Source organism: Pongo abelii, chromosome 23 (assembly GCF_028885655.2).
Source record: "Pongo abelii isolate AG06213 chromosome 23, NHGRI_mPonAbe1-v2.0_pri, whole genome shotgun sequence".
Taxonomy (NCBI): Eukaryota; Metazoa; Chordata; class Mammalia; order Primates; family Hominidae; genus Pongo; species Pongo abelii.
Genome location: NC_085929.1, coordinates 54,658,462 through 54,674,767, shown reverse-complemented (window position 1 = coordinate 54,674,767; position 16,306 = coordinate 54,658,462).

Genomic DNA, 16,306 nt, shown 5'->3' with positions numbered 1-16,306 from the left:
ACATATTCAAAAAATGGCAGACAATTTCCTAAACACAGATGTATTTAAAAACCTAAAACACAGGCTGGGCTGAAGGAGTTCCCAGCGTGTTTTGGAGAGAGATGGTTGGAGGATGTTTGCAGAGAGTGGTGCAGGTACAGCCTTGGTCCTCAGATTCATGGCTCCAGAGAGAAGGGGCCTCCTTCCATTCTCCTGAGGAGCAAAGGGCACTGGAGAGACTTCTAGGGACCTGTGCACTCTTCCCCTGGAAGGCAGTGTCTCGCCTGATTGTCAAGAATGTCCCCTCCCTTCTCTCAGCTCTTCCCTCCCCTCCCCTTTCTTCCCCTCCGCTCCCTCCTCTTCCTCCCCTTCCCCACCCACATCCCTTTCCCACAGGTGTGGTTTCTGCCTCCAGGATCCCCTGAGTGATGGTTTTCTCTCTTCTGTCTGAGGACTAATAGTGAGAAAGTGAAAGAAAAATTAAAACCCTTGAATTGAGCTGGAAGAAGAGGAGATATTCCTAAGGAGAACACTTGCCATTCTATGGACCAGATTAGACCCAATGAAGAGGAAAATGAGACAGAACCACCTGCACTGTGTCCAGGAGTCCAGGCTGTCGGAGGTACTTGTGGGGTGGCTGGAGAGGGCAGCGAGGCCAGGCCAGAGGAGACGGATGGCTCTACCAGGACGTGGCGGCTGAGGTGACTCCCTGCAGGGGCAAGCCCGCTGGAGGGGGCCCTTAGGTGATGTGAGGAGCTGCAGCACCGGTTACCAAGAAGGAGGATGGTTTTGAGATCTGAATGAAACACCTCCACCATCATCGATGACCTTCCCGCCTCTTTCTCAGGGTGGAGGAGCAGTGAGTCCCTAACCAGACAGAGCACAGCTGGGAGAAAGGTGGGACAGGAGTCCCAGGGAGATCCAGGGAGGGGTGACGCTCTGGGCAAAAAAGCACTGAGATAGTGACAGCAGGAGCCCAGGGAACACAGGGACCTCCAGGGGGACCCTTCCCTCCTGCAGGAGAAAATGAACGGAGCTTGGGAACAGAGCATTGCAGTCCCGGAGCCTTGGACTCCCAAACTCTCACCTGCAGGACAGAACCAGAATGAGCACGTTAGGAAACCCCGTGGCTGGACAGGGAGGGGGACAGGGAAGGAGGGAGGAGGAGGAAAATAAGAGAAGGAGCAGAAGGGAGGGGAAAAGTGGGAGAAGGATGAAGAAGAGAAAAAAGAGGAGGAGGAGAAGGAAGAAGAGAAGGAGGAGGAGGGAGAGGTAAAGGGGGAGGGGAAAATAAGAGGAGGAGGAGGCGGCAGACAGAGGAGGGTCTGGGGTCCACCACTCAGAGCTTCCTGACTTATAGTAAAGACAGATTGGAGTCACCCAAAGAAGTAGATTAATATTTTCAAGCCCATAACTGGGTCAGCTCCAGGGAGGAAGGTGACAAGGAAGGGACAGTGATGTGAGGGACATATTGCCCTGGTGGAGTGAAGGTTTGGCCATCAGTGAAAGGCTTTCATTACCCCAGGCCTGGAGGATCCCAGATCTTCAGAGGCCCAGCTCTGCACAGAGCAGCTCCTTCCCAAAGAGGCCGCCCTGGGTCTCTGAGCAGCTGGATGGATCTGCCGCCTCCTGGGTTCAGCTGGCCGAGCCCTGGGGAAGGCCCACAGCTACAGCAGTGTTAGTGCTGGACACAGGACAGATGACCAACAAGGCACCACAGAGCCGTGACCTTCTGGGAGGAAGTAGCCCCGGCAAGGGTGGCAGCTGCGGAAGGAAGCCTGAGCCCCCGGGATCCCCTCGGGCTTCCAGAGCGGAGTCGGCAGCTGAGCTGAAACTTGCAAGAGAAAGAGGATTTCAATTTAGATTTTCATTTTTCTCTGGAAACGTGATAATTGGAAGGGCTCTCACTGCTCCGAGGAAGGCATGATTCACCTTGTCGTCACCAGAGCTCATCCAGTGGTACCCTAGACCCACAGGGCGGCATGGCAGGGCAGGCTGCTTGGGGAGCAGGTGGGCCATGTGTGCCCAGTCTGACTGCAGCAAGGCCTTGAAGCTCGGCTCTGAGGTGCTCCTGTAAGCCTTCTGGATGCAGAGCCAGGCTGGCAGGTGCGGACTCCAGCAGACACACAGCCTCCTGTGAGCACAGCCTGCCCGCAGGTCATTTGGGGGCCCAGCCAGGGGCCTCCCTGGTGGTCTCTGCTCTCTGCATTGCTGCAGCCCTGGCTTGCGGCTGCATGGGGAGTGGGGTCAGCCTGGCCCTTCATGGGTGCCAGCCCTTCAGTTCTGGGAGAGGGCAGGCATCCTCAGGACTACGGCTTTCACCAACACAAGTGACCAGAGCATGGTACTTCAGAGGCACTGGGGTTTGTTCAGTGTTTAAGCCTGTTCCAGTGCTTTCTGCCTGCTGTCCTCTGATCACATGTAGGGGGTGCTTTTATTGGGCTCCCCAGCCCTCTGAGGATATTGGCAGTAAGGGCTGGGGAGGTTGGGGAGGTTGAGCAGTGGGGAACACGAAGGCACCCTGGACGAGGTGCCCGGCAACAGCAGGGAGACACGGGGGCTCTGGGGAGGGCCCCGGTGGGGCAGGAGTTGGAGCTTGGCCTCTCGAGCTGACACCCTAATTTCAAATCCGTGCCGCACCTCTCGTGAGCTTTGGGGAAAGTTTCTTACCCTTTCTGCACCTCATATTTCCCATTTGTTAAAGTGGGGATCATGACAGCACATACCTCATAAAGCGGCTCTGAGGATTGAGTGAGTTAATATGTGCAAAGCGCTTTCAGCATTTCCTGGTGGAGAATGTGCAATGGAAGTGTGAGCTAATTCCTCAAGTTGTTCACATTTTAAGCAAATTAGATAAAGACAAACTACTCACTTACTTGATTACCCAAACCAGCAGACAGTGTTTACCTTAGCATGGAGTTTTTTTCAGGTTTGTTTTTTAATTATAAAAGAAGTAGCAGTTGATAAAACATGCAAACAATGCAGAAATTCACACTTTATATACATTCCCGGAAGTAATTATTGTTAACACGTAGGTATGTGGCTTTTCTTCTGTTCACACATTAACACATACACTTTAAAAAAATACAGTGGCATCAAAACAAAACCATCATATTAGTTGACTTTTTTTTCCTGCAGAAACCAGATGTCTCCTTGGGTCGCTGCAAATAGATGCACCTGCTCCCCTTTCATGCTCACAGGATACCACTTCCTCATTCAGCCATTTTCATCATCCATATTTCTTTTTTCATTTTTTTCTGTTAAAAACAGCATCACTGGGAACATGCTTATGCAGTAACTTCTGAGCACTTCGTGTCTATAAAACGGACTTTTCAAAATGAAGCATCTTACAATGTTTACAGGTGATGTGTGCTGTCAAATTCCTCTTTAAAGCCATTTTCCAGTTAATGATCTCACCCCAAAAATGAAAGAGCACCCAATTCCTCCACATCCCTTTTAATATGATCAGTGCTTCAGTTCTTTACTCTTGTGATAGATTAAAATCACGTTTTCTTCTTTAGTTTTCACATGGATGTGTTAACTCTGAGGTTGAATTAGGGAGTTCTGTTTTGCTTTTTCCCAATTGACTTAAAAGACAATGAAAGATGTAGCAGACACATGCATTTGAGATGTAAGCGTGAACGTGGTCAAAGCGGGGCAGAGGGGCCGTGCCCGGTGGCCCCTGCTGGAAGCACTTCTCTGGGAACCTGACCACAGGTAAGGCCATGCCTTCCCCACCTGGCGGGCCGCACACACACGCAATTGTGTGTGGGGTGATTTGTGGTCCTGTCGATTTTAAAGGGTGAGGCACCCCCTAAAATCTTTTTTGTTAAGGCATTCACTAAACAAACAGGGAAGCAGGCCACACCGGAGCCCATGGGAGTGGGCTCCTCCACACAGATGCTGTCAGGATTTGAACTCAGGGTGCCTGGAAGCCATGAGTCCTCAGGTGCCTTCTCCTGTGTGCTCCAAATAGTGCTTTGCCATCTTGCTCACGTGTGACCTCTCCCAGGGGCCCCTCCTGACCTTCCCAGAGTGCATGTGCCACCGCCAGCCTTTGCAGCTGTTGGCGAACGTCACCTGCACCTTTCTGCACTCTCAGCCCCACCTATACCCTGGCAGACCTGCCACCCACCTTCACTCCCCCAGCACCAAGGCCAGCACTGCGACAGGGAAGGGGCTGTAGGATGGAAATGGCAGGCCTGTTTGGTCTGATTTTGAAAGAATCCCAGGGCCAGAGAGGGCTGCTGGGGGTAAGGGGAGCTCCTTTCCCCAGGACAATAGGGATGCATCAGGAAGACGCCCATAGCTCTGCTACCCCAGCCTGAGGCATGCCTGCCCTGGGGCCCTCATTGCAAGGGGATCCCACAGACAGTGAGACTAGAAAGAAGCAAGCAGATTCTTCCTGGTACATCCAGGCAGCAGGAGTGGCAGGGTGGTCACCTGGCGTGAAGCTGGCAGCGAGGAGGGGCTGCCAGGTGGCTGCAGGCATGGAGGGGCAGGGGTGGTATTCGTTCTGGCTGAGTCGCAGCCTGATGGGCAGGTGGGGGGCTCAGCAGATGCCTCAGGCAGGACCCAGAGCCTGTTCTGCAGCTCCAGATGGCAGGGGGCAGGGAAGAGGGGCTCCTGCAGGCCGGGCTGCAGCCAGGTCAGCAGTGGTGAGAGCCCTTTGGCCAGATGACCCTCACAGCATCCTCTGCTTCCATATACTCCTGGGATGTGGGGCTACAGGTTTCTCTAATCCTTCCAGTCATAGGAGGACAGAACTGGAGCTCTCACCCCGTTTCCTGAACAAATAAAAGCAAATGAAATATCACAGTCAAGCAGCAAGCTGGTCCTAGACAGCCACCGTGGAGTCGAGGGTGGACCTGAGAGACACTGGCTGAGGAGGAGGACCTGCTGCTGCGTTATTCTCCAGCCCAGGGGGATAGTCTTGGGCCTGAGTTTGCCCTTGGTGAAGTCTCCTGTCCTGCACAAAATTCCAAGCACGCTGGCTGCTCACTGCAGGACAGAGTCCAGATCCTCCTCACTAGGCCTGATCCTCAGAGTGGGCTCCTTGCCCTGGTCAGGACAGGCTTTGGGCTGGGAGAAGGATTCTGTCCACTCCAAACCCCAGAAGACCCTGCTGAGTCTGGCAAATGAGGCAGGGCCTGATACACCAGAGGGGATGCTTAGTTATACCTCCCAATCCCACCTGTACCTACACATCTCACCTGAATCTCCCCATCCCACATGGACCTGTCCATCCCACCTGCACCTCCCCACCCCACCTGCACCTCCCCACCCCGCCTGCACCTCCCCACCCCGCCTGCACCTCCCCACCCCGCCTGCACCTCTCCACCGCGCCTGCACCCCTCCACGGCACCTGCACCTCCCCACCCCACCTGCATCTCTCCAACCCGCCTGCATCTCCCCATCCCGCCTGCATCTCCCCACCCTGCCTGCATCTCTCCACCCCTCCTTCACCTCCCTAGCTCGCCTGCACCTCCCCTCCCTGCCTGCACCTCCCCACCCCGCTTGCACCTCCCCATCCCACCTGCACCTCCCCATCCCACCTGCACCTCCCCATACCACCTGCACCTCCCCACCCTGCCTGCACCTTCCCATCCCGCCTGCATCTCCCCATCCTGCCTGCATCCCCCAACCTGCCTGCACCTCCCCATCCTGCCTGCACCTCCCCATCCCACCTGCATCTCCCCAACCCACCTGAATCCCCTCATCCCATCTGTACCTCTCCATCCCACCTGTATCTCCCTGTCCCACCTGTACCTCGCCATCCCACCTGTATCTCCCCATTCCTACCTCCAACTGCAGCTGCCCCTCTGCATCACATCAATGCAGCTGCTAATTGCTCTAGGTGGGAGACTTGCAATAGCCCTGAGCCTGTCTTCATTGCAGGAGGCTGAGGAAAAGAACCCTCACCCAATCTTAAATTTCCACCTGGCAGAGTCTGGGTGTGCTTGTCTTTCTGTTGAATAGGAAATGTTTGCTTTCATGGGAAAAACAAAATGTCCCTTTTGACTGCAGCCTGCGGGTTCTATCCTGCTTGTGCAAGAGCTGAATTCAGATATCTTAGCCATTTTCTCATAAAAGAGCCTTTTCCTAAATCACTACAGTAATGCTGTGTAGACTTACATAAAACATCCACACCTCCCCAGCCCTCAGCATGTTCCAGTAGCAAATACGTGAGTTGTGCTTTGCAGGTGAAACCATTCTGTTTCCACCCTCATCCTTTCATCTTCTCTGGGTCTCTCCTCTCCCAGGGTCCATACCTCAGGTTGGATATTGCACAGAGATGCGGAGCAGAACAGGCTCTTCAGCAGAAACCAGAAAATGCCCGCTAGTTGTGGAGATATCTTTCTAATTAACCATGGAAATGAGGTCTGTGTCTTCATTCTCATTATGATCATTATTCTGTTTCCAGAGGAAAAGTCAGCTCTGCATGGCTACAGGATCTTAGAGTGATGTCTTGGTGTCTGAGGCTCTTTGAGTCTCCCTAAGCTTCAGATGAACCTGGTAGGGTGGATCCCACAGAAAGATGGGAGACCAATTGCATGTGATACCAGCTCTCCTGCCAAACATGCCCCCACCCATTTGTTTAACCATTGGCTCATCCACTCTCCAAACACTGCTGAAGGCCACTATATGTTTGTCCTTATCAGATGCCAGCTGTTTCAGCATACTTTTTCATATTAAAGTTCTATTACACCCTAGGAGAAGGTCATGATTTTGTATGATCACCAAGGGCTGTGGTGTCTTAGGTTGGATTCCTTTGTCATTTGCTACAAAAATGACGTCATACAACTTATTTATTTATTCTTTTTTTTTTTTTTTTGAGACAGAGTCTTACTCTGTCACCTGGGCTGGACTGCAGTGGTGCGATCTCGGCTCACTGCAAGCTCTGCCTCCCGGGTTCACATCATTCTCCTGCCTCAGCCTCCCGAGTAGCTGGGACTACAGGCACCCACCATGAAGCCCAGCTAATTTTTATTGTAGTTTTTCAGTAGAGACGGGGTTTCACCATGTTAGCCAGGATGGTCTCGATCTCCTGACCTCGTGATCCACCCGCCTCGGCCTCCCAAAGTGCTGGGATTACAGGCATGAGCCACCGCGCCTGCCGTCATGCAACTGATTAAGTTCACTTGACAATGTCCACATTGTTCTCAATTGCCTCAAGACTGTCTTTTTATATTTGATTTCTTTAAATCAAGAGCAACTGGCACAAGTATTTGGCGGTTTGAATCAAGAGCAACTGGCACAACCGCCAAATACTCCAGTTTCATTTAATCTGTGATAGCCCCTCCTCTCTTTTTGGGGGGTGGGAGGAAGGGAGCTTATTAAACTTGTTGTTGATGTATCATTTGACCTTAGAATATCTCAATTTGGCTGATCACTTTATTTTTGTGCTATTCAAAATGTTTCTACAATCCACCAACTTCTAATAAATGGATGTTTGCTGTCAAGACCCAGCGAGCTTCGGGTTCAATGTTTTGGGAATGAGCACTTCCCTTTTTTTCCTCTCAAGAGGCACATGAGGGCCGGGCATGGCAGCTCATGCCTGGAATCCCAGCACTTTGGGAGGCTGAGGCAGGCAGATCATAAGGTCAGAAGATCGAGACCATCCTGGCTAACATGGTGAAACCCCGTCTCTACTAAAAATACAAAAAAATTAGCTGGGCATGGTGGCGGGTGCCTGAAGTCCCTGCTACTCGGGAGGCTGAGGCAGGAGAATGGCATGAACCCAGGAGGCAGAGCTTGCAGTGAGCCGAGATCGCGCCCCTGCACTCCAGCCTGGGCGACAGAGCAAGACTCCGTCTCAAAAAAAAAAAAAAAAAAGGCACATGAGTCCAGTTGTGCCGTGGTAGCTACGTCGACTGGGATGAGAGGGTGGGTGCTGTCAGCCTGGCCTGTGGTCCATCATATTCTCCTCCAATAACTCCTCTCCTGGTGTGGGGGACGGGTGGCATTGATGACAGCATTCTGGATCTGGCAGCTCACTGGTGGTCACTAAATGGTAATCTTGAAATTTTATAACTCTTTCTGAATTCAGAAGCTGGCATATTTCTATAACAGTCTCTTCCATCAGTGATTCATTTAGTAATATATTTAGTAATCGATTTATTTAGTAATTCTGAAACATGCATCGTATAGGAAAAGTAAGGTAAATTTTGATTTTTTTCCTCCCCTTGTTCTTGAAATTTTCAGAGGAATGTCAGTGGTTACCTTGGCCACCCCCAGTGATGAGTTTGATTTTTGAATGTCCTCATGGAGTTATGAATGCCTTTCAATCAACACCCATTAGATTCCTTATGATGCTCAAATGGTCTCCTTTCGCCCCATGTCCTGTTGACACAACCACAGTGACTTCTGATAACTTCTTCCGTTTCTGGGGTAGCAAGTTCCTCAGGCTTGCCATGCATAGTTCCTGCCTGAGAACTGGACTTAGCCACTTTCCTGAAAAGCCTTGATTCTTTTTTGTTTGTTTGTTTTTGTTTTTGAGATGGAATCTCCCTCTGCCACCTAGGCTGGAGTACAGTGGTGCAATCTTGGCTCACTGCAACCTCTGCCTCCCAGGTTCAAGCGATTCTCCTGACTCAGCCTCCTGAGTAGCTGGGATTACAGGTGCACAACACCACGCCTGGCTAATTTTTGTATTTTTAGTAGAGATGGGGTTTCACTTTGTTGGTCAGGCTGGTCTCAAACTCCTGACCTATTGACCTGCCCTCCTCAGCCTCCCAAAGTCCTTGGATTACAGGTGCGAGCCACCGCGTCAGGTCAAAGTCTTGATGCTTTTTCATGGAAAATCATGCTTAAAGAACATAATCCAGGTTCCTAAGTGCTCATTGCTGTGGACTATTAAAGTTTCTGGGCGTTTGTGTTGGACTGAGCTAGGAGCTAGACAATAAATTTTTTAAGAGAGAAACAAATCATTAATTTATGCTGATGTTTCCAATTCTGACTGAGGACTGCTGGGTTTTTCCTGAACTCCTTGGTGTTACATTTGCATCCGTTTCCTATCATGCTGGAAATCTTGGCTTCAATAACATTAATGTAATTAATATTTGTTTTATTATACAAATATACATAAGCTAATTTCAAAATAACAATATTGATTCTAACAATAAAACATCTGAATGCAGTCTTTTTGTATCTCTTGGGAGGCGCAGTTGAGATACAGAATTTAAAGTCAATTCTAACAATTATTTTTTTTCTTTGTGTGCATGCCAACAATTCGAAATACAATTTATTTCAGCTTGTTTTCAAATTTCCGTGGTCTTATTTTCTTGTTGATTCAAGCTTTAAGGATTGTTTTAAAATGTAGATGGTTTCAAAAGCAAATCTACAAAACAAGGTGTATTCAGAGAGGTTTCTCTCTTCTTCCTTCTGTATCTTCCCTCCCCCAGTGGCAACCGTTGTAATTCACTTTTGATTTATTGTTTCATGTGTTTCTCCATTTTTCCATTTAAACAAAAAGAGAAATATTTTTAGAGCACTGTTCTCTTCATTGTTTCTTTTCTTTCTTTCTTTTTTTTTTTTCCCGAGATGAAGTCTCCCCCAGGCTGGAGTACAGTAATGTGATCTCAGCTCACTACAACCTCTGCCTCCCGGCTTCACACAATTCTTCTGCCTCAGCCTCCCAAGTAGCTGGAATTACAGGCACACACCACCACACCTGGCTAATTTCTGTTATTATTAGTAGAGACAGAGTTTCACCACATTGGCCAGGCTGGTCTGGAACTCCTGACCTTGTGATCCGCCTGCCTCGGCCTCCCAAAGTGCTGGGATTACAGGCGTGAGCCACCGTGCCCGGCTGAGTTTCTTTTCATTTAAGGGTATCTGTTGGCTGGGAGAGAATGAAGATGCCCTCTGTGCAGGAACCATCCAGGGTTCACAAGTCCCTGCTGATGGGCATTTGGCCTGGTTCCAGCCATTTGCTGTTGTTAGTAATAGCTCATCCAATGACCGTCAGAAGATATGGGCATGGCCTAATTTATATTCTAAATAATATGCTTACCATGTGGTTTCTACACTGGGGGCAAATTAGAAACGGGAAGACTAGCTGGGACGCCACCGCCTGGGTCCAGGCAGGCGGGGTGGGATGAGCAGGGAGGTGGCCTGGGGATACAGTGTGATGTCCAGAGTTCTGTGACACTTAAGAAGAAGTGCCAATCAGCTCAGCAGCGAGACAACGGGATTCCGTGGGGAGAGGAAGACCCTCAGTGAGTTCTTGGCACTCTGCCAGGTCACAGGCTCAAGCCTGCTCCCTCATTCCCCATCTTGGCTTCCAGCCACAAGGCAGGGGATATGCCCAGTGCTGGGCAGAAGTGCTCTATGTCATTCCTTATGTTTCTGAGCCCAAGCCCTGCATCTGCCTATTTGCTGGCCTCAACCAGAAAAGGCCCAGAGGGGTTAGGCACAGGGATGTCCTTTGCCCAGGCAGAACACAGCCTCCAAAATATATATGTGTATATATATATATATACACACACACGTATATACACATATATATACGTATATATATGTGTGTATATATATACGTATATATGTATATATACGTATATATGTGTACATATGTGTATATATGTGTGTATATATACACGTATATATACACATATATATACGTGTATATATATATATATATTTTTTTTTGAGACAGAGTCTCGCTCTGTTGCCCAGGCTGGAGTGCAGTGGCGCAGTCTCCACTCACTGCAAGCTCCACCTCCTGGGTTCATGTCATTCTCCTGCCTCAGCCTGCTGAGTAGCTGGGACTACAGGTGCCTGCCACCACACTCAGCTAATTTTTTGTATTTTTAGTAGAGACGGGGTTTCACCATGTTAGCCAGGGTGGTCTCGATCTCCTGACCTCATGATCCACCCGCCTCAGCCTCCCAAAGTGCTAGGATTACAGGCGTGAGCCACTGCGCCCGGCCGCCTCCATAATATTAAAGAAAACCTTCAACCCCTCAGTCTGAAGGGGTCGCATTTGGGTTCATTTTCTAGTACAGTAGTTCCTCAGGAACGGCAGGCAAGCACTTGCCTCAAATCTCCTGACAAAGTTCAGCACAGAAGAAAGGGAGGCTCAGCCCAAGGACCACACCGACGTCTGCCCACAGTGGAACTGGCTGGCCATCCACTGTGATTTGTGCTCCATAATGGCTCTGAGGTTGTGGCGTTTATTTCTTCATCCAGCAGGCATAACTCTTACTAATGCAGAAAGTGTCCAACAGCACGCATTTCCTATGTGAAACGCCCAACATATGAAAAGTTACTTTTTCTATATGGACCAATCCCATCAGATGAGTTGGCCCACGGTGCTTCAGCTGTATGTCACTGGCTCTGTCCTACCAGATGGGGAAACCCCTCCCGGGTGGGACTGGGGTCTCCGGACACCCACAGTTGGTGCAGGAAAAAATGCCAGTGAAGATGAAGGAGGAAACATGAGAATAAAAGAAGTTTTACAACTTACTTTTTAAATAAGCAGGTATAAATTAAAATCAATATAAGAAAAACAGGCTCCCCAAAACAGAAGAGGGATAGGAAAACCGATCTTACCCAGGCAGGCCCAGTCAACCCCCCAGGAAGGAAACCTCCAACTCAGAACAGTGGGAGCAGCTGGACAAACAGACCTAGTGAGGTCTCAGGACAGGGCTGGGACTGAGGCAGAAAACCAGGAGGGTGCAGGCAGGTGCATGGGGAGGGAGGGGGGCCTTTTAGTTTTGTAGGATGTGCTGTGTCACGCTGGAGAAGGTGGCAATGTAACTTCACTGCTGTGATCAGGGACCTGTGAATCCCAAATATCTGAGACGGGTCTCAGTTAATTTAGAAAGTTTATTTTGCCAAGGTTGAGGAAGCGCCCGTGACACAGCCTCAGGAGGTCCTAATGACCTGTGCCCAAGGTGGCCAGAGCACAGTTTGGTTTCATACATTTCAGGGAGAAATGAGACATTAATCAGCGTATGCAAGGTGAACATTGGTTTGGCTTGGAAAGGTGGGACAACTCGAGGCAAAGGTGGGACAAATGGAAGTGGGGAGCGGGCTTCCAAGTCACAGGTAGACAAGAGACAAATGGTTGCATTCTTTTGAGTTTCTGATCAGCCTCTGCAAATGAGGCAATAAGACACACGTTCATCTCAGTGAGCAGGGTGGGAGACTTTAAATAGAGTGGGAGGCAGGTTTGCCCTGAGCATTTCCCAGCTTGACTTTTCCCTTTAGCTTAGTGATTTTGGGGGGAGGGCCAAGATTTATTTTCCTTTCCTAGAGGGCAAACCTGCTTTCTCTCTCATCCCCACCAACTGGGATCAAGTCCAAGTATTCCATACAACCCAAAGGCCCTTGTCCACTTTCTGCCGCCTTTTCCTGCCCTTTGGGAGCAGTGGGAGGCACACCCCAGCCCCTTCTCCCTGCGTCCTGCGCAAGTCTCCTGGCTTAGCTGACTTTGCTTTCTCATATAGCCTGCCCATGGAGGCATGGAACAGAGACCCTGGGGAAAATCGGGTCCACAGTTTACCAGTGAAAGGACTGAGCCCAGAGAGATAAAAAGACTAGGCCTCGGTCTTAGCAGTGAAGCTGCAGCCCCATTCTAGGTCTCTATAAGCATACAAGTGCGCAAACAGAAGCCTGCTGCTGCGTGGGTGCAGAGAAAAATCCCAGTGCTCACAGGCACGGAGCATTTACTGTGTCTGTGCTTAGCAGCCCCAAGGGGTAGGCCATTCTCATTCTTCTTTTACAAAAGAGGAAACTGAGGCAGGAGAGGTGCTGTGCCTTGCCCTGGGCCTGGGTTGTGACCCGGAGCGGGCTCTGGCTGGCATCCTGCTGCTGGCACCGCCGGCCGGGGAATGACTGAGTCATCCTGGCCCTGCGGGAGTGGGAGGACGAACGGCTTGCTGTTCCAGCTTCTGACATGTGATAAAACAAAACAAAACAAACCCGAGCCCTTAGATTATCTGATTTGTGGTTTAATTATGTGTCTTTGGAGATGATTTAGGGGCTTAGGAACGAGGCGGCAGCCCAGGCTCTCCTGGCTGTCCTCAGCCTGGCCACGTCCTCCCACTGAGAGCCGCGAGCCCCACATGCTCAGCTTCCCTTCAAGAGGGGACCGTGCTCAGGACCCTGCAGACAGCAGGTTCCAACTCTGACCCTGCAAGGCTCCTGGACACAGCTGTGTAGTGGCCATGGCGTTCCTGGACACAGCCGTGTAGCAGCCACGGTGAGCTTAGGGCAAGAGGCCACGACAGTAAGCCCTGCAGTCAGGTGGCCTCAGCCTTGCTGGCCATCTTGGAGGCTTGTGATGGGACAGATTAGTAACAGAGGACAGTTCCTGGGACAGGAAGGAGGGTGGAGACCTGCTGGGTATCTAAGGAGGAGTCCAGGCCCAGAAAGCTGGCCTGTTGGCAAAAGATTCCACTCCCTGGGGCAGAGATGCTGGGAGGGCAGAACTTGTGGGGCTCAGATGCTCTCAGGATGTGCGGGGGGCACCACCTGCTCAGTGAGCCTGTAGGTGCACACACTCTCCCCACCCCACCTGCCTCCCACCCCTGCTGCCCTCCCATCCCTCCTCCCCCCGTCTGCACCTGGTTCCCCCATCCATGCATGCTCTTCTCTCTGCCTGCGGCACCAGCCCCTCATCCTTAGTTGCTGGCTCCATGCAGCCCTCAAAACCCACGTCAGCCTGGCTGCTCCAGGAAGCCTTCCCCCAGCCCCTCTGCCAGGCCTGCTGTGCCTGTATCTGGGCCCCCATTCCGCCTTCAGGTGGGAGTTAAGCAATTTCCAGCAATACTAGGAGTGGGAGGGAAAGGGATTGTCTCCCAGGCCCGGATTCTGGGGACAGCGGTCTGGTGGTAAGAGCCGGAGTCCCACAGCCAGATGACAGCTCCTCACACATCTGGCAGAGACCCAGGGTGGCTCCTGCAGGGAGGAAAGAGACAGAGCAGGGCAAGTTGGGCCCCAGCCACGTCACCCTCGAGGAGACAAGGCCTGGAAGGAGACAAGGCCTGGAAGGAGACCACGCCAGATTTGTCTCTCTGGGCCTGGCTCATTTCACTTGGCATAAGGGTCTCCAGGTCCGTCCATGTTGTTGTAAATAGCAGGACTTCCTTCTTTATGGCTGAATAATGTTCCATTGTGTATATGTCACATTACAGTACACAGTCTTCCATAGACACACATGGAGATTGTTTCTGGATCTTGGCCCTTGTGAACAGTGCTACAATGAGCCCGTTCAGGGTGCCAATCACTCCTTGAAATATTTACTTCGACTCCTTGAATATACATAGTTTTTATTTGTCAATCACACCTCAGTAAAAATGCAGGGAGGAGAGAGGACACAAGGGATAAAGATGGGACAAAAACCCCCCAGAGCCATCCCGCAGACGCCGCGAGGCAAACAAGGGAGTGGCCAGGGCGCTCCTGACCAGAGTCAGTGGTTCTCAAATGACTTAGTCTTAGGAACCCTTTCCACCCTTGAAAATCACGGAAGGCCCAAAAACCTTGGGCTCACGTGGGTTATAACTATCGATATTTACCATGTGAGAAATGAACACTGAAACATGTTTTAAGTGTTTGCATATTTTTAATATAAAAATTGCAGTCAGCTCATGATGTGTAAACATAACCTGTTTTTAATTAAAATTAAGTGTTTTCCAAGACGAAGCAAAAGTTAAGGAGAAGAGTGACACTGTTTTATATTTCTGCAAATCTCCCTAGTGCCTGGTTTAACAGAAGACAGATGGGTTCTCATCTTCTCTTCGGTATTCAAACTGTTGCAATATGTTATTTTGGGTGAAGTATGCAAAGACAATTCAGACTTACATGGATATCCAGGTGGAAAATGGAAGCGTATTTTCATAGACTTTTCAGATAATTATGAAGATTATTTTTGATGTTACATCAAAACTTAACAAACGGTAGTTTTTAAAAAGTTAGTTGCCATGTGGAATCTGAAACTATATCAATTATCTTTCACAATGTGCTGTATTCAAGAAAAAAAGCCAAACATTGGTCAGCCATCGAATAGCACTTTTACACAGGCATGGTCTTGTGAGATCATGCATTGGTTATTTGAAAATATTGGTTCACTGAATTATGAAGACCTTTCAAATATTAACACATGATATTATTGATATAAAAATTGCATCCCTTAGTATCACTACTTACTTCTTCACTAGAGTTTTTAAATATTGGGAAACTCTTAGTATCTCAATGGCGCATATGAATTCTGCAAAATTTTAATTTTTGCTTAATATTTCCAATTTGTCATTCATAAATATGACATTTGTTTGTATTGAAGTGACAGTGGCTCATTGTTTCATTTTTAGGAAAACATTTGCCAAAGACCCACGTCTAAGTAACCATAGTTTGTGTTAGCACAGAGGTCCTTTCAAGGAAGAGTGTTCTTTCATGAAGAGAACAGCTAGCTCAGCCTGGAACTTAAACAGCCATACCAGTGCTTTTCCTTGGGCCAGCAAGGTTCCTTCCGTGGTCAGCAGAGATGTTTTAAGTGCACTTTCCATCTCGTCACATGGAATACTAAAAAGATGCATACTCCAAGGTGAAGATCTATGCTGCTTTGTCAGGGACATTCTTGAGTGAAACAGTGTTTTCCCATCTTATCTCTGTCTGTCTGTCCATGCGTTATCATCTGTCCACCTGCCTTACTGCAAACGTGTGTGGTGAAGGAGACGATGACAGAGGCACATGTTGGAGACATGCTGTAATTCATTGCAAGGCATCCTAAGTCTTACCTGCTGCCATCACTTTTGCGCACCCTTGCAAAGGTCAACACAGCGCAAAAGGCAAGTCTCTTCTTAGCAAGAGTATAAATATAGTTTTAACCTGAAGAACACCCTGAAATTTTCTCTGGCACCCCCAGGGGTCCACAGACGGCAATTTGAGAACCCCTGCCTTAAATAATACAAGAAATGGCCAGTATCATTCCTGAGCCCTCATCTGCTGTTGCTGGGACCTGGTGCCTCACCCTTTCTGGGAAAGCAAGAGCGGGATTCTCAGCATCCAGGAGGGTCTTTCTTTCCCTACGCCTTAGTGTTTGTTTTCTTCGTTTCTTCTCTTAGAAAGCCCAGGTTCCCACCATTCCAGACCACTCCATACTCAGGAAGTTCATGGGTCTGAGCTGGGATACTCACCACACCACTGTGTCCATGCGTCTGTGCAGAGCCCACCCCCAGCCCGACCCAGGCCCTAATCCCCATAGTCACTCCACTCAGTGCTCTCTGCTCACCCGTCCTCCTCGGTCCTGAGACCCCCTACCCATGCACTTTTTAAACTTCACGTTTATCTCTTGAGCCCCTGTTCCCATGCAGGCATGGGACCT